The sequence below is a fragment of the Cheilinus undulatus genome, linkage group 16, assembly GCF_018320785.1.
Source record: "Cheilinus undulatus linkage group 16, ASM1832078v1, whole genome shotgun sequence".
In the NCBI taxonomy this organism is placed as follows: Eukaryota; Metazoa; Chordata; class Actinopteri; order Labriformes; family Labridae; genus Cheilinus; species Cheilinus undulatus.
In genome coordinates this window covers 45,994,422-46,017,081 of record NC_054880.1, presented here as the reverse complement: position 1 = coordinate 46,017,081, position 22,660 = coordinate 45,994,422, and the positions used below count along the sequence as shown (strand labels likewise).

At 40.8% G+C, this 22,660-nt stretch overlaps 1 protein-coding gene across 5 annotated transcripts in view; it reads left to right on the top strand.

Moving 5' to 3' along the window:
- Positions 1-22,660, top strand: part of LOC121524180 (triple functional domain protein) — a 137,824-nt gene that overhangs the window by 9,685 nt on the left and 105,479 nt on the right. The window lies entirely within an intron of this gene.

Below are 22,660 nucleotides of genomic sequence, written 5' to 3'. Positions count from 1 at the left end.
TGAACAGCTGGTAGCCAGCCTCACCTCCTCCACCCCAGCCTCCTCCTTTATAGCTTAAAGCTTGTTGCACCCTCATATTCAGATTCATGCTACAATGGATGAATTACTTCTGAAATAATGTAATTGTTTTGAATGCATATGGTCTAATTTATGGAATATTTATTGCTTGAATTTGTCGAAAAATACTTAAGATTGACCCTTAGAATAATCCCATGTTAAATCGCAATATTGGGGGAAAAAAATCACAATTAGATTATTTCTGGAAATCGTTCAGCCCTATTGTCTTCTAAGGAAAACATGCAGGGTAACTGCTGTCAGTTAATGTTGCCACTGAGTAATCCTACATTTGTGGCTTTATGTTATATCATTTTACAACCATGATGGCAGTGTGTGCAGTAGTCACATTGCATGATATGCAGTGTTTGTCATATGACCTGAAACACGTCTCTGTGTTGGATGTAAACCAAAACTGCAGGTTTTCTTGTTTACATGACTGATCTAGGTTAAAGTCTGTCACCATCAGAGAACTGAGCCCAGGCTACAGAGGACATTACCGCCATTTGGCATGACATCGGCAAGATGCTCAAATATGTAAGGCTGATCTGTAGTGAGAGCACTCCCACTAGCAGCAGCACTTTGTTCTGGTGCTTGTTAAGAACAAGGGGCGACTGTGGTTCAGTAGGTAGAGTCTGCTGTCTCCCAGTCAGAGGGTTTGATCCCCGCCTCCTGCAGTCACATGTCGATGTGTCCTTGTGAAGACACTTATCCCCAGCTTGCTCCCCCTGCTTCACCGGTGGCACATAAACGGGTATGGATGTGTTTGCTAATACTGATGGCCAATTCTTCATAGCAACCTTTGCCATCAGTGTATGAATATGGAATGTGTGAATTGGTAGGTGTGACCTGTGTGGTGCAGAAGCACTCTAAGTCATCAGGAAAACGCCATACAAGCTCAAGTCCTCTCACCATCGCAGTGTGCCAGAATCACAGCAGCTGGACAGCCAGCTCTCATGTCATGTTTGGCTGCTCTGGTCAGATAATCATAACTTTCAATGTCCAAACAAATGCTTAAGGACATTTAAGAGCAACCTGGTAAAGGTTTGTGTGCAAGAGAAAACGAGCTGCTCCATCCACCTTTATTTATGTATTCATTTATTTATTTTTATTCTGTGTGTGCACTGTTTGAAATCCAAAAATTATTCAAACACTCATATGAAAAACTCGTATTATTATTGTTGTTGGTTAAAAATTGAATTAGTGTATATTTAATGGCACTTCATCTATCTCAGTAATTTCCTGTTTTATTAAGACATTGCAATATTACAAGAAAAAAATCTGCCAGTGTTTTTTCTCAGATTGTTCAGTTGTCAGTGGTGGTTAGTTGACCTGATGAAACGTTGAGTTAGTTGGGGATTGAATATAAATGCGTCACTCACAATTAGTGGTGTTTAGGTGACAGTTTGGCTGTCTCTATAACCTAAGGTGTTACTTTTACTCTGTAGTGTTGTAGTCATCCTGCTGCTGCAACACTAAGAATGATGCGAGCGATCCTTTTTTTCCCAGTAGGTTTCGTCTGCCTTGAATAACTCTGGTCCTTCTGGTCAGCTCTATATTTTTTGGAGGATGTAGAGCTTCGTTGCGTGCCCCTTTTCTGTAAAACTATCATAGCGTAGCATCTATTAGGCAGATTATCTCTGATAGCATCAAGCTAGGTGTCACTTTGATTTGGTTCAGTTTACAGGCTAGGCTAAGAATAAGAGGGACGCACAGATGCATCGGTTTAACATCTGTGTTGGCCAGCTTATGTGGCATGATTGAATATCAGTAATCTATGATAATCTGTTGTGTCCTGGCATCTATATTAAGCTGCTAAATCAGGTATCAGGAAAAGTGACCTGTTGGACAAATTCTGATGTTTTCATAGTCAAACATGAGAGAAAATGTTGATGACAAGTAGAATTACACCAACAGAAGAATGATAACGACATCAGTATCTGCTGAATTGTTATTTTAAACATCAGTATCAGCGTCAGCTCTAATTTTCATCAGCGGTGCATCTCTACCGGCCCCTCTCTTGAGAGTGACAACAGAAACCCCTGGTGTTGCTCAGATATGATAAACCACGGTGTTTTAAATTGTGCTAATGTGAATCTGGTTAACCAGTGTGAACACCAAATGGTTTTGCTTCGATCTTAGAAATGAGCCATGTTGTTATAAATCCAGATGGACAGGCGGATTGTTGCAGCATCTGCAGTGTTGCAGACGTTCTACTGCACTGCCTTGCTAAAGAGGGAGCTAACACGAAATTAAAAACTCTCAGGTTACCGGTCATTCTGTGTCCCACCCCTCACCTGTGGTGATGAACTCTGGGTAATGACCGAAAGAACAATATCGCGGGTTCCAGTGATCGAAATAAGATTCCTCAGGAGGGTGTCTGGTAGAGCTGACAGCTTCAATTCGATTGGTCGATTAATTGATCGGAAAGCTTTAGGTCGACCAAGATCACTCTGGTTGGAGACCCCCCCCCCGAATGCTGGTCTGGGGGCAAAAGCGTGTGAGCAGCTGAGAGGGAGACGTGCTGCTGGGAACAGGAGCAATGCAGCTATTCAAATTACAGGTAGAGAAGCACATAAAGCTACCAGAGTGGGATATTTTCTGACATTTTACAGCACTAACACCCAGAAACAACACATCAACTCGTCACAAAGTTGCAGGCTGTTTGTATTAAAGTGGTGCTGCTGAGTCTCTCTGCTCTGCCCTCCCTCACTGCATCAACTCCTGCAGTCAGTTTAATTCACCTGTCGGTAAATAGGCTGCGTATTATCATCTTGTTTTTTATAATCTCCTTAAAGTGTTCACGTTAGCGTCAGGTTCTCTTACAGCCACACAGAAAGGAGAGGATAAAAGGCGATGTCTGCTGGTCATTAAGTCCCAACGAGCAAACTTTTTTCCTCTCACCTCCGTAAATAAACGCTGCATGCTGCTTGCTTTATGCTGATAAATGACACAGTGCGGGCTGGATCGAGTGATCCTGTTATTAGTTACCATTACAAACGAATGAAAAACGATGATCTGAGGTTATTTTGTAGGCTGTATGAGTTTAAAGAGTTACCGCGCCGGGATCACGGAGGTCAAAGGCAGGTGCGTACTGATCGTCTCTCAATTAATTATATTATATAGTAAGACGTGATGAGCCAAAGAGATATATTAATGCTTCCAAAGGCTTGTTACGTTTGTTTAGGGATCATTTAGAGTACCAAGCAGGTGCAGTGAGGAGCCTGGATGGATTGAATTAGTCCCCAATGTCCCCAAATTTTTTAACCTGAATGACCAATCGATTAATTGGTGCCTGGGTGCAGTTTTGGTCAACCAAGTTTTTCTTTGGTTGACTACAGCCCTAGTGTTTGGACTCAGCCTTAACCCGGATGTACACTGTGCGATTTCAAGCTGACCATACGACAGCTGTGGCAGGATGTCATCTCATACTGTACGACTGAATCGCTTATGACGCACGACCTGAGTGCTCACACTGTGTGACTGAAGTCAGGACCGACTGTAACAGAAACCTGCAGAGTTTTCTTTTTAAAAAGTCTCACACACTCAGGGTGAAGTGACTCCCCAGTCATATTCTCTCTCTCTCTCTCTCCAGCTACCTCTCTCTGTCTCACACACACAAACAGCATCACTTCTGTGTCAGCTGCAGGTCTGCGAGTAGGAATATTTCCTGCTGGTTTATTTACTTTATCATGACTGGGGTGCATCAGAAAGTCATTCTAGCCATTGTCATGGTAATTTAGTACATTGTCTGACAGCTAACAAAGGAAAACAATCCCCCAAAGTTGTTTATTCTGTTCGCGTTTCTGCTTTCTGTGAAGTGTCTGGAGTCGTACGACCAAAATATCACACATGCCAGAAATCCTCCTGACCAGTCGGGAGCAGGTCATGGGGTCGTAGTTGGGCTGTGGTCGGCCATCGTACCCCCCTGTCAACAGCAGGACAAACGACGCCCGATCTGACTGAAAATAGGCTGACTTCAGAGTGAGTCGTGCAACTCAAAATTCGTGCTTGAATCGCAGGAAAATGGCACAGTGTACACCCGGCTTTAGAGATAGGGTGAGGAGCTCGGACATCCGGAGGGATCTTGAAGTAGAGCCGACGCTCCTTTGCATCGAAAGGAGCCAGTTGAAGTGGTTCAGACATCTTATTAGGATGCCTCCTGGTCACCTCCCTGTGGAGGTCTTCGAGGAACGTTCAAATGGAAGGAGACCTCGGGGAAGACCCAGAACTTGCCGGAGGGATTATATATCTCATCTCGCCTGGGAACGCCTTGGAATCCCCCTGGAAGAGTTGGAAAATGTTGTTGGGAATAGAGATGTCTGGGTTGACTTGCTTAGCTCGCTGCCTCCGTGACCCAACCCCAGGTAAGCAGAAGTAGATGGATGGATGGTTGTAAATTAACATTAAACCAATGCTTTGCTAATTACAGTACTGAATTATTTCAGTCTTAAGATCTATTCTGGGCCACTAAAGTTAAATTCTAGTCTTACTATGCCACTGTAAGGTACAAACCTTTAAGATTCTACTAAAGGAGGTTCCCGGCGTTAGGCTGATGGTTTATTGGGAGATGTAAATTTGGTACTGTAATTAGTAGTGGGAGGAAGAAGGTTCAGTGTTTCACTAGAAAAGTCCGGGCTAATTCTGGGAGAGCAAACACATCAGTATTTCTCATAATTTACGTGTTTTTACATTCTAGTGGCTTAATATTGGACTTAATAGCAGAGCAGGGTTTAGTCAGACATAGCAACGTGGCAAATTTCGACTGATAATGGCCCTTTTTGACACTCAGACACCATGTGGTATGAATTACAGGGGTTTCTGTGATAGATGGCCACTGTTGTCTTCAAACTCATGCTTTCCCAGTTTGCCATTCCTTCCTTCTCCATCCACTCCTCTCCCCTTCTTTATAGAGTCTACTGTACTACCAGAACAGCAGCAGTGATTTGCCTTTCTGTAGTCGTACATGCATGCAAGTACATCTCTAATGACGGCACTATTGTGCAACAGAGAGGAGTGTGTGTCATGAAAAAGCCAGCTGGAGGGAATGAAGATGGTTATGAGGTTCCAGCCTTTTATTAAGCTGTGCAGCTTCAATCAAGAGCGAATGGATGGTTGGGTAAAAAGCTTTTTTAAAAGGCCAGGAGATTAAGCTTCAATACTAGGAGGAAAACATCTTCTGCTTGGACTGCTTCCTTTATTGTGGCATTAAAAAGTGGTGTTTTAGTTTGAAAGGCCCTTAAATGAAGCACAAATACATCAGCGAACACAAGACCAGCAACACCGGCACTTTGGACCCATTAGCAGGACAGACCCTCATGTCCTGGATAACACTCAAAGGGAGAATTTGAGGAAAAAACTGAAATATAACAGTAAATTGGTTAAGATGCTCTGCTTTTCCCATGAGTAGTTGTTTAAACACATTATTTACCTCATTTCAGGTAACAGTGTACCCGCACAGGTAACAGGTGCAGGAACATTCAATTTTCAAGGCAGACTACAGAAAGCAGAGCACGCCAAAAACCCCCGCAAACTGCTCTGAGGTCACTGTCAGTGGGAGGAACGGGGCTATTTCCCTTTTGTTTGAATCATCGTGTGTGCAGTTTGACCAGAGATGTGGTAAATGTTTAGATTTCACACAAATCTGTCAGTCAGTGATGACAATGAGATGGTAATGGTATGGACCTTTTTGCATCCTGTAGCATGCTTTATAAAATAAGAGTCCATGCTGGCATGGAAGCAAACATCCAGTTTGTTGACAGATCACCTTGCAGAAATTCAGTGACACTACATGTGACAGAAACTATGACCTAATGTGGCCTACCTTTTGGAACCTGTCCCACTTTCAGACTGGGAACAGGAAGAGAAATCACAGCAAAGACAGCGTTAAAGCTTCTCATGTCAGACTAAACAGTCAGTCAGAGCTTTTACTTAAACGTGAGCGGGATATTCTCTGAGTGATAGACTCTGTCAGCGTGATATGTGTTTCTGTCTTTCCAAACAATGTAAGTAGAAAAGAGTGGCCTCTTCTTTCTTTGAAATGCTCCTCTGCTTTTAGCAGCTAGTTGCTAACTATCTGTCTGCTATGAAGTATTGCACAGTGAGGTTAGAGAGCTTTTGCATTAAACCAGCAGCCTTGTAAACAATCCTATGGTAGCTGAGAGAGGGAACTAGTGGAAAAACAGGAATGTAGCAGAAAACCAAAACTATAAGCTTCTTGGAATCACACTTTAATTAGATAATTTATTGTATTTTATTATATTTCTTTTGCAAATGCAAATAAAGAATTTTTTGAACTACCATGGTAACAGACAAGGAGTGAAAAAAAAAAACATTTGACCTCACTGACTGGGGTCCACGCAGCAGAAGTGGTTGGAAAACTTAGCCCACAGATGTCTGGCTCGACTAAACACTGTAATTTTTCAATCAGAGCCCCGTAAGCAAAGCCATTAAAAAACATGAAGTCCAATGAATGGCAGCAGTGTAGAAGTTCGTTAGCCCAGAGCGTGCATGATGTCAGCGTCAAGTCTGAGGTGTAGCACGGTAATACAACCCTAACCCTGAACAACAAGCACCAGATTGCATTTCAGAGGGACTAATGTTCACTTCCCTGCTAGTCAGCTGCTCATCAACACGCTTGGCCTCGCTCTTCATGTGTCCTACATGTGAAGAGAAGCCTGGAAGAGCGTACCAATAAGGAGGGAGGGGTTAAGGGAGTGTGATAAATAAAATGCATCATTTCTATTTAGTTATGCTGAAACATCATGACACAGGGGTACAGAGATGGTTTTATAAAGATGCCATTGGTGTTCATGATGGCCAATCACTGTAACAAATAAAGCTTTTGATAGCAGTGAGCATGATATAAATAATATAGGGAGCAGATTGCAGATCCTCTCACAGAGGGTATGGAGCATGTAGGAAAACAGACTGGCCAAGAACTGTTTGAACAACAAATCTGCTTCCTTAAACAAGAATCTATATGTGATGTTAGAGAGCAGAGCTCTGTGGTGGCAGTACAAGTGTGTCTGTGTGGGTGTGTGTGATGTGTCAGCTCTAATAGCATTAGGCATGTAAGAGGTGAGAGTTCATTGGATTACACACGCTGACCTAGTCTAATCTGGTGTTTATTCTCTGGGATTACTTGGTGTCTGTGTGTGTTTGTGTGTGTTATCAAATGTAGGTTTAGAGCAAGATCATGGATGTATATGCCATGTACACTACGCACATAAACACATGAAATGGCTGTGCATTTTTTTTGTAAATGTGCTTATTTTGCATTTATGCTAAAATCAGATGCAAAGCTGCCAGTCATATCTCACATTATAGCCAGAGCCTCAGCTGAACGCTTAAGGTAGCTCAACTGTGTCTTTGTGGAAACTTCTTATGACCCTAACTCTGACTTGTATGGTTGATTGTTCTCATTAGTTGGCTTCTTTAAATACAACTATAAATACTTCTACTGAGTATGATTTGATCTAATTATAAGGGAAAAACTACATGCATTACTTAAATGGTGACATCTGTAGCATTATAGTAGCAAAACTGGGAGCTAAGGTGGGTACTGAAGCCTGGATGCTTCAGATGACATTTAATATTGGGGCTTAAATAGTGGCACATTTCATAGAAAGAAGACGTTTTAACATTAGCGAACAAATTTGAAGAGAGCGTTTTACATACAGCCATGGATGAAAGTATTGGCACCCCTGGAATCTTTCCAGAAAGAACACCATTCCTCCCAGAAACTGTTGCAATCACAAATGTTTTTGGTAGACACACATTTATTTCCTTTATAGGCATTGGAACAACACAAAAAAGCAGAAGAAAAAAACAAAATTGACATAATTTCACACAAAGCAAAACATTGTTGGCACCCTCAACTTAATATTTGGTTGCACACCCTTGGGAAAAAATAACTGAAACCAGTCACTTCCTATTAGAGCCCGACTTTGTCTCCAACCATTTCTTGGTGCTTTTTGAGGTATGTTTGGGGTCATTGTCCTGCTGGAACACCTATGACCTCTGACACCAGGCCCTACATTGCGGCCCAAAATCTTTTGATAGTCTCCAGATTTCATGATTTCTTGCACACAGTCAAGGCACCCAGTGCCAGAGGCAGCAAAACAACCCCAAAACATCCTTGAACCTCCACCATGTTTGACTGTAGGTACTGTGTTCTTTTCTTTGTAGGCCTCATTCTGTTTTCTGTAAACAGTGGAATGATGAGCTTTTCCAAAAAGCTCTACCTTAGTCTCATCTGTCCACAAAATGTTCTCCCAGAAGGATTGAGGCTTACTCAGGTACATTTTTGCAAACTCCAGTCTGGCTTTTTTATGTCTCTTTGTCAGCAGTGGGGTTCTCCTCGGTCTCCTGCCATAGCGCTTCATCTCATTCAGATGACCACGTATGGTCCGCTGACACAAAAATCCCAGGGGTGGCACTATTTTGTGATGCAACATACCTGTTCTTTCATCACAGCGTGTCGTCATTTCCTGATCAGCTGCTTGGGCATGCAGGCTTCGACAGAGACAACAGCAACAAACTAAACTAAAACTGTAATTTCAGCTCAGTTTTCTGAGCCTGTATTAAAAATACAATTAGGAACTGAGTTGTGAAAAGAGGGAAATCAAGTAGCAGTGGGCTTGGCTGGTGGTTTTGCTTTATTAAATGAAGACATCTTTGAAGCTACATAATCATGTCAAAAAGTTATTTTTCTCTAAGTATGTAGAATTTGGAGTCACTGCAGTTTGTCAGACGTGTACATGTCTGAGTTTTTGGCTTGTTGTACTTCCCTTGAAGGAACAGCTGAAACACACATGCAGTTGACACACACACACACACACACACACACACACATGCAAACCTCTCGCCTCTCTGTGTGTGTTTATAAAAAGGAGCTTGTCCCACTTTTCCCTCTCATCTGCTAGGCTCATGTTCGCTAATTTCTCTGGCGTGATAGCTAATTGGTGTGAGCTCGGGAAAAGTTTGCCTCCCCACCTCTGTCTTCGTCAAACAAGCTGGAACGTGAGAGGGAGAAGAGTCGAGGGGGCGCGGGGAGAAATGGAGAGAAGATGGAGAAGGAGGGGAAAACAGGAGGTACGTTGAGTTGTAGGGGAGGCGGGCTGTGCAGACTGCAAGTGGCCATGAAATCACATGAGCAGATAACCATTTTTATGCATTCCTGCAAGAGGAGCATAAACAATAAGCAGTGGAGTAAGTGAACGATTTGATTGTACTTTAGAGGAAAGTGTGTTTAACGCAGTTGGAAAAGAAGAAAGAGGCGCGCTATTCAAAGACAGGGTGAGAGGGAGACCTTGGAAAGATAATGAAGAGAGAAGTGGAGATGTGATTGCCAACCCGTGTCAACAGAGTGGTTTGATTCATAAAAGAGGTCAGTTAAAGAGTTGAATCTGCTTTCAATTGATTAGGAGCAGTGTAAAAAGATTTGCCAGAATGCTCTCTGCTCCTATTTTGAGAGTAGAAAGAGACAGAGAAAGTGAACCAAACTAGGACAAGTCCTGAAAGACCATTGTACTCCTTTTTTGTCTCCAGTGCATTCAAAACTGCTATCTCACTGTTGCCCTCCCCATCCTGTTCACTTTTTTCTTTTTTCAGTATTCTCCTCTGTCGACTTTTCACCCTTTTTCTATCTTCATACGGGCCAATACGAGAGAAACTGATCCACTGTAAACATCACAGTCTGTGGCCTTTTTGTATCTCAAGCAGAGGCTAAGAACTGGTTTTAGAAGGTCCCAGGTTTAAGAAGGTCCATTTGACACCTGAGATCATGGGTGGGCCGGGCAATTATTTACAAATTAGATTAAATGGCAATATGGCCTGCTGCAATTTACAAATCACAAAAGTTGTAATTTTTCCTTAACTTTAAATGTGTCAGAATACAAGTTTACTACTGTTTTTTTTTGCAGCAGAGACTGTATGCACATAATGCAAACATTCACATTATTCAGAATAAAAATTCCTACTTTACTAATGTATATGTTTTTGTTATATGAAATAAGATTGGCATTAAAATGATTATCTCCTTCAATATAGCAATTGACATCAAATTTGCTATATGAGCCAAATAATCACAATATGATATTTGTTAAAAATTTTTATAAAATTGTGTACATTATAATTTAGAATGATTTATTACTATTATTTATTGAAAAATATATATGATGGAACCTAAAAAAATTGTATATTAAATCACAAACGCCATATTGGGGAAGAAAATAGCAATTAGATTATTTTTGCAAATCGTTCAGCCCTAGATCATGGGTGGGCACAGGTGATATTTTTGGACTGGCCTGTTTCAGGGATGCCCCAGTGCCTCATGATGTGTAGCAGGAGTGTAAATTATACCCGGCCCACAAGACCATTAATATTTTTATTATAACTGGCCCAGTTTGAGGTCTGCAGATTTCCTCCAGTATGAAAATGTAAACTTCTCCATAAATATTTAAAATATCCTTAAGTCATAAAAATGTGAAAAAGTAAAGAGTAGAAGGAATTATTACTATATATTATATATACCATATATATTACTATAAATATATATGGTATATATAATATATAGTGTACTCTGATTTTATCTTATATTTTGACCCTTCAAACTCATGATTTTGAATCTCTTAATCATATTTTGGCTGATAAAACTCATGATTTCCATTTTAATCTCATAATTTGAACTTTAAAACATCTTATTTTGAATTTTATCTCATATGCATTTTGACTGATTAAGCTTATGATTTCCAGTTTTATTTTGTATTTTGACCTTTGCAACTTATCATTTTGAATTTTATCTTATATTTGGCTTTAAAAGTTATTATTTTGACTTTTTATCTGATATTTTAAATTGTAAAATGTATTTTGAATTTTATCTCATATTTTGACTGATGAAACCCGTGATTTACAACTTTCTTTCATATTTTGACCCTAAAAACTCATGATTTTGACTTTTTTTCCTCATATTTTGACTGATAAAACCTATGATTTACAATTTGATCTCATATTTTGACCTTTAAAACTTATGATTTGACTTTTTTGATCTCATATTTTGAAGTTTAGACATACTATTTTGTATTCTATCTCATATTTTGTACGTTAAATCTCATGATTTTGATTTTTTCTCATGTAATTGCCTTTTAAAAACTTTTTTGACTTTTAATTTCATGTTCTGACCTTTTGATCTTATAAGTTTGACTTTTTATCTCAGATTTTGAGCCTTGAAACTTATCATTTAGACTTTTTAAATCTCAAAATCATCATATCATCAGTGCTTAGTTTATTTTTTCCTAAATTCATTACTGATGATATGATGATGACGGTTTCTGGTTAAATGTGGACCCTGTTGGGCCTTCAGGTTAGACCTAAATTCTGGCCCCCGATGTAGAGCTTCCAAACAAGTACTGATGCTAACGCCGGTGTGTTTGCTATAGCGTCTGCTGTAATGGTTGGTCAGTCATCTTTGTTGGACCTCATTCAGGTGGAAGTATATCCTGATAAAAGACTCCCAAAGTTATCCTTCTTTAGCCAACAGCATGCTTCGACTTTCTTCAGCAGAATGGTACAAAAGAGAAAAGAGCAATGCTGTTTCATATTGAACTGAAATTGCCGGTTTAAGCACAGATTTCAACACTGGACTGATATTTTATCTAACATGTCTCATGACAGAGTCTGCTTGGAGTGAAGGATGACTGACCCGTATCAGCAACCACAACTCCTGACATGCTGACGTGGTTTTTCCCAGCTGACAGCCAAATGTGCTGCATGTCAGTTTCATATAATTCACAATATTAATGCACCTAAGACTCAGAGGAAGGCAATTCAATCAGCCTCTCACACAGACAGAGCCTTCTCAGCTGCTGATACTAGAGTATTAACCACCTGCTCATGAGTAGGGCCAAAGCAGGCCAGCCCCACCTTCAAACGCACCGCGTTGGCGTTGAAGCGCTTTGCAGGGTCTGATTTGCTGGGGGATTTCCCCCCTCTGCTACTGATAACCCTTCCATGATCAATTTCCCCCCACGGGGAGAAATGTTTTATCCCTGCCGCTGCTCCAGCTGTCCATAACTCTGTTACAGCGGTGTCAGCGTTCACTCTATGACTTAAATATTTATGACACAAGACCAGAACTTGAGATTTTTGTGCTCATACTACGGTCGGATCTGCACACGACTTCTCACACAGACAAGTGAGATCAAGAAGGACCAGGCACAGATCCAGAGATACACCCACTAATAACCAAAGTTTGACCCTGTTCCCTTCTTATAGACAATTTTAGACTTTTAAGAAAGAAAACGCTGGAGGTCTTTGAAACTTTTCCCCCATGATGGAGTCCGTCTTTAATTCATTAACTGGCGCTAGTAAAGCATGCCGTTCTCACTGCCCAATCCAAAACTATGATTGTGTTCATTTTCTGCTCTGCTCTATAGACCCACAAATCAACAATAAGGAGACTGTTCTTTAACTTAAATGCAGGAAAATCCTCTCCTTTTGATGATGAGCGTGAATTATTGTTTGTTTATTAAACCTGGATAGAGAGAGAGAGGGAGGGAGATAAAGGAAAAAGATCAGCTGCAGTTTGATTTTTGCTTTTAAGCCATGTAAAGTCAGACCAGACAGCGTAGAGAACGAGGAGGGCTCAAAACACAGCGTCATCAGCTCTAGACGCGCCCTCAAACGGGTAGCTCGGCTGTGGTGGAAAAGCAAACCCCCTGCTGCGCTGGGCTGCCGTGCCAAGTCAAGCTGTGCAGCGCCATGTAAAGGAAAAGCCCCAATAGTGTGTCTGTAGTACCAGACACCATCCCATAGGGGGCGGAAGTTTCTAGCTACGTAGCACTACGGCCACTTTGATACTTGGTCATGGATTTGAGTCCTTTTTGAGTTGGATGTAGTGTAGGTAAAAATGGTTTATTGGGGCTTGTAGCTGAGCTTCTTCTGTCTAATTTGATGTGTAACATGACTATTTTGGGGTAAAAATAGAGCGCACAGAGCAAGTTTGTTTGGATCAAGGTGAGCAGAACCGAATTTGGTCCTGCTAGGGGTTAAGAGGTTAAAGGGCATCTGTGGGTGCCATGAGCTTTGATCATGTTTTAAATCCACTAATCACCAATACTGATCGATAATTCCTGTACAGTGATACGCTGAGGTTTCATCATTTAACTAAATGATGTTACTGAAGTATCAATTAAGTAAACGTAGCCCGCTAACCAGCCCGCGTGCAGAGAAACGTGTGTGCATATAGAGCAGGGGTGTCAAACTCAAGGTCTGGGGGCCAAATCCGGCCTGTGGAACGATTATATCCGGCCCACAAGATCATATCATTGTATTCTAACTGTCCCACCAGTATGAGGTCTGCAGATTTCCACCAGTATAATAATGTAAACTTCAACTTGATTATTTAAAATATCCTCGTTAAGCCATAAACACTGAAGAATTTGTGTTTTATTTCATATTTTCAATTTTGCATCTGAAGATTGCAACTCAAACTTATGATTTTGACTTTTCATTTCATACGTTGACCTTTGCATCTCAGACTTTATATATCAAATTTTTATCTTTTAAGTTCCCAATTTTAAATTTTAAGTCTTATTTTGACCTTTTCAACTCCTCACTTTGGCTTTTTAATCCCATATTTTGACTTTCAAAAAAATGATTTCAATTTTATTCTCATATTTTGACATTTTGAATGAATATCTTTTACTTTTCATGTCATATTTTGACCTTTTACACTCCTAACTTTGAATTTAAGTCATATTTTTAACTTTTTAAGTCATCATTTTGAATTCTAGCTCATATTTTGACATTTTCAACTCCTAATTTTGGCTTTTTAATGCAATATTTGGACCAGTCAGACTCGCAATTTAAACTTTTAAGTCATATTTTGTTTTTTAAACTTGTTATTTTAAATTTGACCTCATATTTTGACCTTTCAAACTAAAGATTTTAACTTTCTCCTGATATATTTGCTCTTTAAAAAACTTTATTTTTCTATTTTTAATATCATGTTCTGATCTTTTGAACTAATAATTTGGAATTTTCATTTTAGATTTGCGCCTTTAAACTTATCATTTTTACTTTTTGGATTTCTAAATGGTTTATCATCAGTGCTGTTTTTTCATATTTTATAACTGGTGAAATGAGGTTGACAGTTTATGGTTACATGTTGACCCTGTTCGGCCCCAGGTTGGACCTGAATCCAGAATCCAGCCCCTGCTGTGATTGAGTTTGACACCCCTGCTATAGAGGGTCTGCGCTTCAATACACTGATCCTACAGCTTTGAGTGGAGGAGAAATGCAGAGAAAGCCCCGTGTTAACCTTAAAACTTGTAATTCTCCTCTAGTTTGTGGGTTTCTGAAGCTCACACACGCAACCAACCGACAGATCAACCAACCAGCCGTAAGCCGTCAGCTCTGAGTCCACAGGTTGACATCATGTATCCTCAGTTAATATTTCACCGCCTATATTCCAGGTGAAATGTCTCTCAGGTGGGCGATCCCACAGGTATTTATTGTTAAGTGTGCTGTCCATGACTCTTGACATTTAAATGTTTGCTAAACCCCCACAGCCGTATCTTCCGCTTCACTTTCCAAGACAGCTTTGACAGCAGGGTATTGCTCATTGTTTTTGTGCCTCACACTTCATTCTAGCTGGTGTGAGCCAGACAATAGGTATTTTTAAATGAAAGAGGGTCTTTTCCTTTCTGTGTGTGAGTCAAACGATGAGTGTGCCTGCCGAGAAGGGAAAGGCAGGGGCCCAAAGAAAGGGTGGTCTTGTCTGAATGTAGACTCGTAGGCAGACGTTGTGTGTGTCGGGACAAGAGAGAGTTGTCTGTGGAGGGGAGCTCATTGAAGATAGAGCGTATAGCCAGAGTTTAATGGCGTTTGGGTCTCGGTGAGTTCCCTTATCTGACTCTTTGTGTGTCTCTAAGAGATGGAAGTCTGGAGGTTTTAAGGGAAGTGTTTTTGCCTCTCAACAGTTGATGTGTGTTTGTGCTCCTTTTGACTTTGTCCAGATAGCTTTGAAAAGCTTAGGTCTTGTATTTCTCCTACTTTGCTCTTCACTAAAGCTCAGCGTACATGTGTGCTGTGAGGTCGACTCAACTCTGCTTTAACTGCCACAGAGGAAAAGCCTCTGTCATGACTGCAATGATTGGTGTGTATCTTGGCCTCTCTTGCCTCACACACATATTTATTCCCTTTTTGCTCATGTGTGTTTGACTCCTGGCTTGGCTGCAGCTCTTATTGTTTAGATGGTGATAAGATGTGGCCAACCACTACTGTAGTCTGGTATTACATCGTTACACACTGTGGCTTAAGTGGACATCTTTGGCATTGCAAAAATGTGAAGCATGTGGGTGTTTGGACTTTCTGTCAGCCTTCTTTTCTCCCTGACTCCATTCATTTGCTGTTCCCAGGTACACAGCTTTCCTATGAGCTGTGGCAGTTACTCCAGCAAGTTTGCTCTTGTGTAGTTTTATGAGTCCTGCTGCTATATGTTTAATAAGGCAAAAATGCCACTAGCAACATATTGCTTAATCAGGTTTCTCTTTTACTTCAGCAGCTTATATTAAGGAATGTTTCAGTGTGGAGGATCATCAGGTCATGGGTTGGCTGAGCAGCTGGATACTCCTTGAAGGGGAAACTCTCATCTCCTGCCTGGGAAGAGCAGAAGTCATGACCTGTTACATAAGAAGCAAGGAGTGAAGGTTCTTGCTCAAGGCCCTTTAGAAAGGAAAATACTTCTTGGAAACACATGTTTTCACTGTCCGTGGTTATCTTTTGAACTGGAGCAAAAATTCTAGCTAAACTGACGTTAAAAGCCGTGCTATTCTGTCTGGACCAGCTCCCATCATTTACAGACCCGTCTGTCCATTTGTGCCCTCACCTTCTGGTAATAAAATTAAAACATTTAAGGGAGTAGCTTTAAATTAGGGACAAATATCCATTTAAACCATTGGTGTTCAAACTGTGATCCTGGGGCCAAATGCAGCCGTTGGCCCATTTGTAATTGGCCCGCAGAAATTTCTAAAACATAAATAACAAATGGCCCACATTATAATTCCCACTTGGAATTTATTTTTTGTGGTACCCTGGGGGCTGGTCCCGGCAGTTTTACCAAATTTTAACCCCTTTTCATGATTTTTTTTTCCCACCACACATTTTTACCATTTAACACCTACTTTGTCCATTTTAAACCCTTTCTACCACTTTTTGCCTGTTTTTGCCACTTCTACAGTAATTCTTGCCACATAAGCCTAATGTTGCCTCTATTCACCCACTATTACCACTACTAACCCCCTTTACCAGTTTTTATACCCAGTTTTTTTAGATTTAACTACATTTCACTAGTTAAACCAATTTCTGCCAGTATCTGCCTATTTTTTTCTTTCTCACTTAACCCTTTTTTGCCAGTTTATATCATTTTTTCATCTCATATCACCTAATTTTCACCCATTTTTGCAACTTTAAAGCCATTTCAGCCACCTTTTAACTCCCTTATACCACTATGTATTCCTATTTCTGCCATTTTTATCAAACTTTTGCCACTTCTAACCCATTTCTGCTACTTTTAGAATCAATTGTCGCCACCATTTTTTGCCATTATTCACCAATTTTAGCATTTTTTAACCCACTGATTATTTTTTTCAACAAAAGGGATATACATTTTTAGAAGGCTATTTACTACACAAATGACAGTGTTTTTATTTCCAGGTTGAATCTGGATATGGATATTGCAGCTTAACTTTATAATGGACCATGGTTTTGCTGATCTCCATGGTCCCCCAGTTTGGCTGGGTCCCAGAAAGCTCTCCCATCTAGCCCCCTTTATTGGCGTCCTTGTCTGCACATGACTCTTCTTAATTGTGCATGGCTGTGTTCGTCCACCTTCAGGTACAGTGGGGGTCCCCGGTCTCTGGCTCCTTTGTTTTGGGGGGTCATGAGCTGAAAAGGTTGAGAACAATTGCTCTAAGAGGTACTGCAAATGTACCACGGATATTCTGCATACTTGCAGCTTAAATATTGTGTTGCTATACTAATCTCAGTCTCAGTCTCAGTCTGTATATCCAGACATTTGACAGCACAGACCCTATAGAGAGTAAACCCAGCAGCCTCTTTCTGCCTCTCTGCAGCTCTCTGTATGGTTAAACAGGAGGGAGACGCCTGAGTCAGAACAGGGGGAGCATGTGTGCGTTAGTCAGCCAGCGGAGCGTCCACCAGCCTGTTTACATGTTGACGGCACATGACAGTGACTGTAACTTCCCCTCAGCCACAGCAGCTCTCTCACACAGCCTATAGGCTGGATCAATGGGCCTCTTGTTGTATTGGCTGAGAAACCACTGAGCCTCGGTCATGAGGTATAGGGTGATTAGAAGATGACTCCTGCATTCACTGGTCAAGTGCAAGCAGAACATTTTGTTTGACAGCAAGGAAAAATACCAAGTTGGTGGTATTATTTTTGTGCATTATTCTTATGAATAATAATAAAGGACTGAGACAACAGCAGCTCTTTATTTCACTCCAGAGGGACTGGTATGATCCCATTTCTGGAATGTTTCTAGTAGAAAGCCTGTATTTCCTGTGACTAATAAGATGTTAATACCTATCTTTATGTTCCAAGCTAATGTTAGGCATTTTTCAATCAGCCTACTACTAATGGAGGAAATTGATTCTGAGAGTCTCAGAGCTCTCATCAGCTAACTTGGTGTCATAATGGATCCCATACACACACTGCTAGTCCTTGTTCTACCACAGCAGCACTGTGGTGCGCTCTGTTGTGGCTATATGAATGTAACCGAGACCCCCCAACACCAAAAAAATCGCGGTGTCTAAATAGAACTACACTGCCACCATTTCACAGAGATTACTGTTTGTTATAAAGAATGAAACTGGTTGCAGTTTGGTTAGACTTTGATACAAATAATTGTAAAATTAGAAGTCTTCAGGGCAAGAGTCCTTTGTTGAAAGTATGATTTAAGCTTGGCACAAAAAGTAAGGAAATTTGTGTTTGGTAGATTGTTTCCTTGTTGAAATAATGCTTCTTGGCAATAATCTTATACCTAGAAAGTATGTGTATGTGTATGTGGGATGTTCCCAAGAAAAATGTGTCAAATGTTCTCTTGTTTTGGGCTTCTGGTACCCCCAGGTTCTGACGATCAGATGCCTGATTCTCATTATTGGAGGAAACCTCAATGCAGAGAGATTCTGGAACCAGTGGTAATCCTATATCTTCTTAACCTTGCAAAGCAGATGGATACGCCTGTTTCCGTGTTTCTCACTGGTGAATCCATCTTGCAAAGCTCCCGTCTGAACCGTTTGGGCCCAGTTAGAAAGTGACAGGACCAATCAGTGACAAGGGGCAGTGCTTTCAGGCCCAGCAGAGTCGTGATATAAGCAAGCAGCAACAAGAGGCCGCTGCAGTAATGGTGGAAGAGATTAGCGTGGATGCTGCTAAAGCGCCAGTTTTATCAGAACTTGATGACATTTCTTTTTTAAAAGATGAACAAAGAACAGCAGTGAGTTGTTTTCTTTTCAAAAACGACAAAAGTCGAGTACTTACATGTCTACAGTCACCATGGTTCACGTTATGCAGTCCTCTATGGAGTTTATTCCTTAGTAGCACGATGACGATGTCACGTGTTTTGTTGCTCTTATTGGCCCGTAAAAATGAGACGGACAGAACGTTCATCCAATCACCCTCTGAGTTTTTTTCAAAGGCTCTGCCCTTTCCTAAACGCCATCTATGAGAGGTTTACCAGATGGATGTGTGAAACAAATCCATCTGGTGTGTCAGTTTAATATCTTCTCAGTCTGGGACTGAACTCTATCCTCCAAGATGACAACACTCGCCCCCACAGAGCGGGGTTTATCAGAGGCTACCTCCAGGATCTGGGAGTGGAGAGGATGGGATGACCTGCCAGTAGTCCTGACCTCAACCCCACTGAACACTTGTGGGATCAGCTTGGGCGTGCTGTTGGTGCCAGAGTGACCAACACAACCACACTGGTGACTAATGCTGGTGGAAGAATGGGATGCCATCCCACAGCAGTGTGTGACCAGGCTGGTGACCACTGTGAGGGGGAGGAGCCAGGCTGGTGACCACTATGAGGGGGAGGAGCCAGGCTGTTGTGGCTCAGCTCTGCTGCTCATCCCACAGATGCATGTTCTTTACAAATGTGGCACCATTTAAAGGGTAATAAACAGGCTTTACAGCAGTATAAGAATTATTGCCAAGAAGCATTGTTACAACAAAGAAATAATCTACCAAACACCCCTTCAAATACATGACAACAGGCATCAGTTAGGGATCAGTGGTACTGGATTCTTGCTATACCTGATATCTCCAAAGTCATTTTAGAAGATACAAGGACTCATATACACACAGAACCTATCTGTTCCTCTAATTATGACAATCTTTTGTTTTAGAAACAGAAATGAAACGAGACAAACAACATTTGATACCACAGTGAATGAGTTTTCTATTTCAAAGATAAACTATCTGCAGAATGTTTTTTATATTACCATTAAAACCAGGTTTGATCTGCCATTAGAGAGCTACTAGCAGCACTCTATAGACAGCAAGCTTTATCATGCACAAAACAAAAAGTGGCGTTTTAACAGTTTGACTGAGCTCATACTTTCATTTTAAAATTGATTCTCCTAACTGAACAACAGGGATTCAGGCTGGTTCTCTGCTTGAAAGTGCTTGAAATAAAACAAAAACACAAATTTCTGTCAAGTGTAAATAATTCAACTAACTCAGCTGTTGTTCAGACCTACAGCTTTAGAGCTTGACCCTGTTATAAAGTGTAAAAAAATAGGGAAAAAGGGAAAAATACTTCAGCTGAGGTAGGGCTATTGAATCAGATTTGAGCTGCACAAACTCATTCATACATTCTGCCTATTCTACAGCCAGCCTGCGTGATTACGTTAGTAGATTTATATCCAGTTAGAAGAATGTTTGCTGGGTTTCTGACACCATTTAACATCCTGTTTTTTTAATTCTACGCTGAGATTGGTTTGTGGTTGCTTGGTCTTCAGAGCTGCTGAGGGTGCTGAGGGTAGGGCAAGTCTGCAGCAGAGTTAGTTGGCTTCCTACTAAAGCTGAAATCTGAATGGTAGCTGCCAACATCAGTGCCAGCAGGAGCATCATGACTGCATATTCTGTTTGCAATAATGCATCTGTTAACATTGTTTTTCTCCAATCTGAAGTACTAAAACTTTAGCACTTTAGTTTAGGCGTTGTAATTCCCAGCAGCACAGACACAGCAGTGAAATGAAATACTCAAAAGCATAGGCCGCATGTGAAGGCCGTAGTGAAGGTAGGGTATCGTTTAAAAGTTGAAACCAGACTTTACCTAGTCACAAACCCTGACCATGTTTCTGCAAGGGCTTTTTTGTCAGTTCTAAATCCAGTTCAACAGACCAAATGTCACATATACTCTACTGAACAGCTACATAATATAAACATGTACAGTGCTGTGCATATGTTTTAGGTATGTAGGACTCTAAGGATTCACCACGGGGCCTGATGTACCTCAACCTGTGGCTGGGGGGGCAGAGTCGAGCTCTACAACGCCGGCACACGTGTTGCTCGACAGCCAAGGTCAAGCTTGACGGATTCACTTTTATCCGGGCCTTTTCACCCCAGGAAATAGGTTTTCAAGCCCTTGGGAGGTTCACATTTGCACTTAAAGGGGCCCGTGGCAGCCCTACTACCTGGACAGTCCCCTAGGCCATGCTCACTTGTCACATCCACCCCTTACTCTGCCCTAATAGTGAGGGACGTTTTTTCAACATTTTCCCATGCCCCTGTAACCTGACACGCCAGATGGATGTGTTTCACACATCCATCTGGGAAAGCTTCAATAGGAAACGTTTGAGAAAAGGCAGAGGCTTTAAAAAAAAAACTAGGAGTGTGATTGGATGAACGTTCTGTCACATCTCTGTCAATAAGAGCAACAAAACATGTGACGTAGCAGCTGCCAGCTATTGAGGTGCGCGTGCACAGCTACGGGGAGTAACACGAAACATGGTGACTATAGACATGTCAGTACTCGACTTTTGTGGTTTTTGAAAAGAAAACAACTCACTGCTGTTCTTCGTTCTTCTTTTAACGAAGAATTGTTGTCATGCTCTGATAAAACTTAGGCTTAAACAGCATCCAAGCTAATCTCTTCCGCCATAATATCACCGGCCTCTTGCTGCTGCTTGTTTACATCACGACTCTGCTGTGCCTGAAAGTCCCGCCCCTCATCACTGATTGGTCCTGTCACTTTCTAACCGGGCTCAGACGGTTCAGATGGGAGCTTAACAAGATGGATTCGCCAGTGAAAAACAAGGAAATGGGCGTATCCATCTGCTTTGCAAGGTTAATGCCCCTGGTGATGTGCAAGGACATCCAGAGCGCTGCCAGGGTTGTGTCGATCCTTCTTACCAACCGATGGTTCCCTCGGGGGGCTTACTCCCCACACCTATGCCCAAACATGTCCAAAAGCTCTGCAAAGGACTGTACATGATCAGACAATAAACTGCAAACAAACAAACAAAAAATGTATGAAAAAAAGCTTCTAATTTAAGTAAATATAATCTCATTAACAATAAAGATTTTTAAATGAATTCTCTTGTCATCAGGAGGTGAATTATTTTAGTGTTTTCCACTTTTAGCATTTAGTCTAACATCTTTTTTAAACCTCAACATCAACAAAAACTGTTTTATGGATATAAACAATATTGTCTTGACCTGGATCCTGTTAAAAATAAATTGATATATCTCAGAAAAATGCACTATATTCCCAGCCCTACACTATTTCATATCCTGTTTAGCTTATAGCAGCACACTGCTCATGTACTGGTTTATCTTTAAAGCTGTGTTTTCTATCCTTTCTTGCCATTGAAATGATATTTGCCTGTGCGTTATCATTAGGGCTGGGTAATTAATCACATATTAGATTAAATCGCGATATGGCCTGCTGCAATTTTCAAATAGCAGAAATTGCAATATTTCTTTAACTTGAAATGTGTCAAAATACGACCATTAGATTAATAAATCTTTTTTTTTTTTTTGCAGTGGCAGAGATTTTATGCACATTATGCAAACATTCAAGTGTCATTTTTTTGTAATTGTTGACAAAAATCCTCCTTTTTGTGTTTTCTGTATGTTTTTCTTAATCAAAATGAGTGATATAAAAATGATAATGTCCTTAAACAAAGCAAATGACACTACATTTGCAAAAAGAGCAAAAATAGTTAGCTCATTCTAAATAAAACTGATGGAGCCTAGCTTCACTTCCTCCACCCCAGCCTCCTCCTTCATAGCCTAAAGCTTGTTGCACCTCATATTCAGATTCATGCTACTATGGATTAATTGCTTCGGAAATAATTTAATTGTTTTCAGTACACATGGTCTTATTTCTGGAATTATTTATTGCTTGAATTTGTCGAAACATACAAAAGATTGACCCAAGAATAATCACATATTACATCGCAGTATTTGGGACAGAAATTGTAATTAGATTGTTTTGCAAATCGTTCAGGCCTAATTATCATCCACATATTCTATAACAGTGTCTCACAAATATTTTTCGCTCTTGTAAAGAGT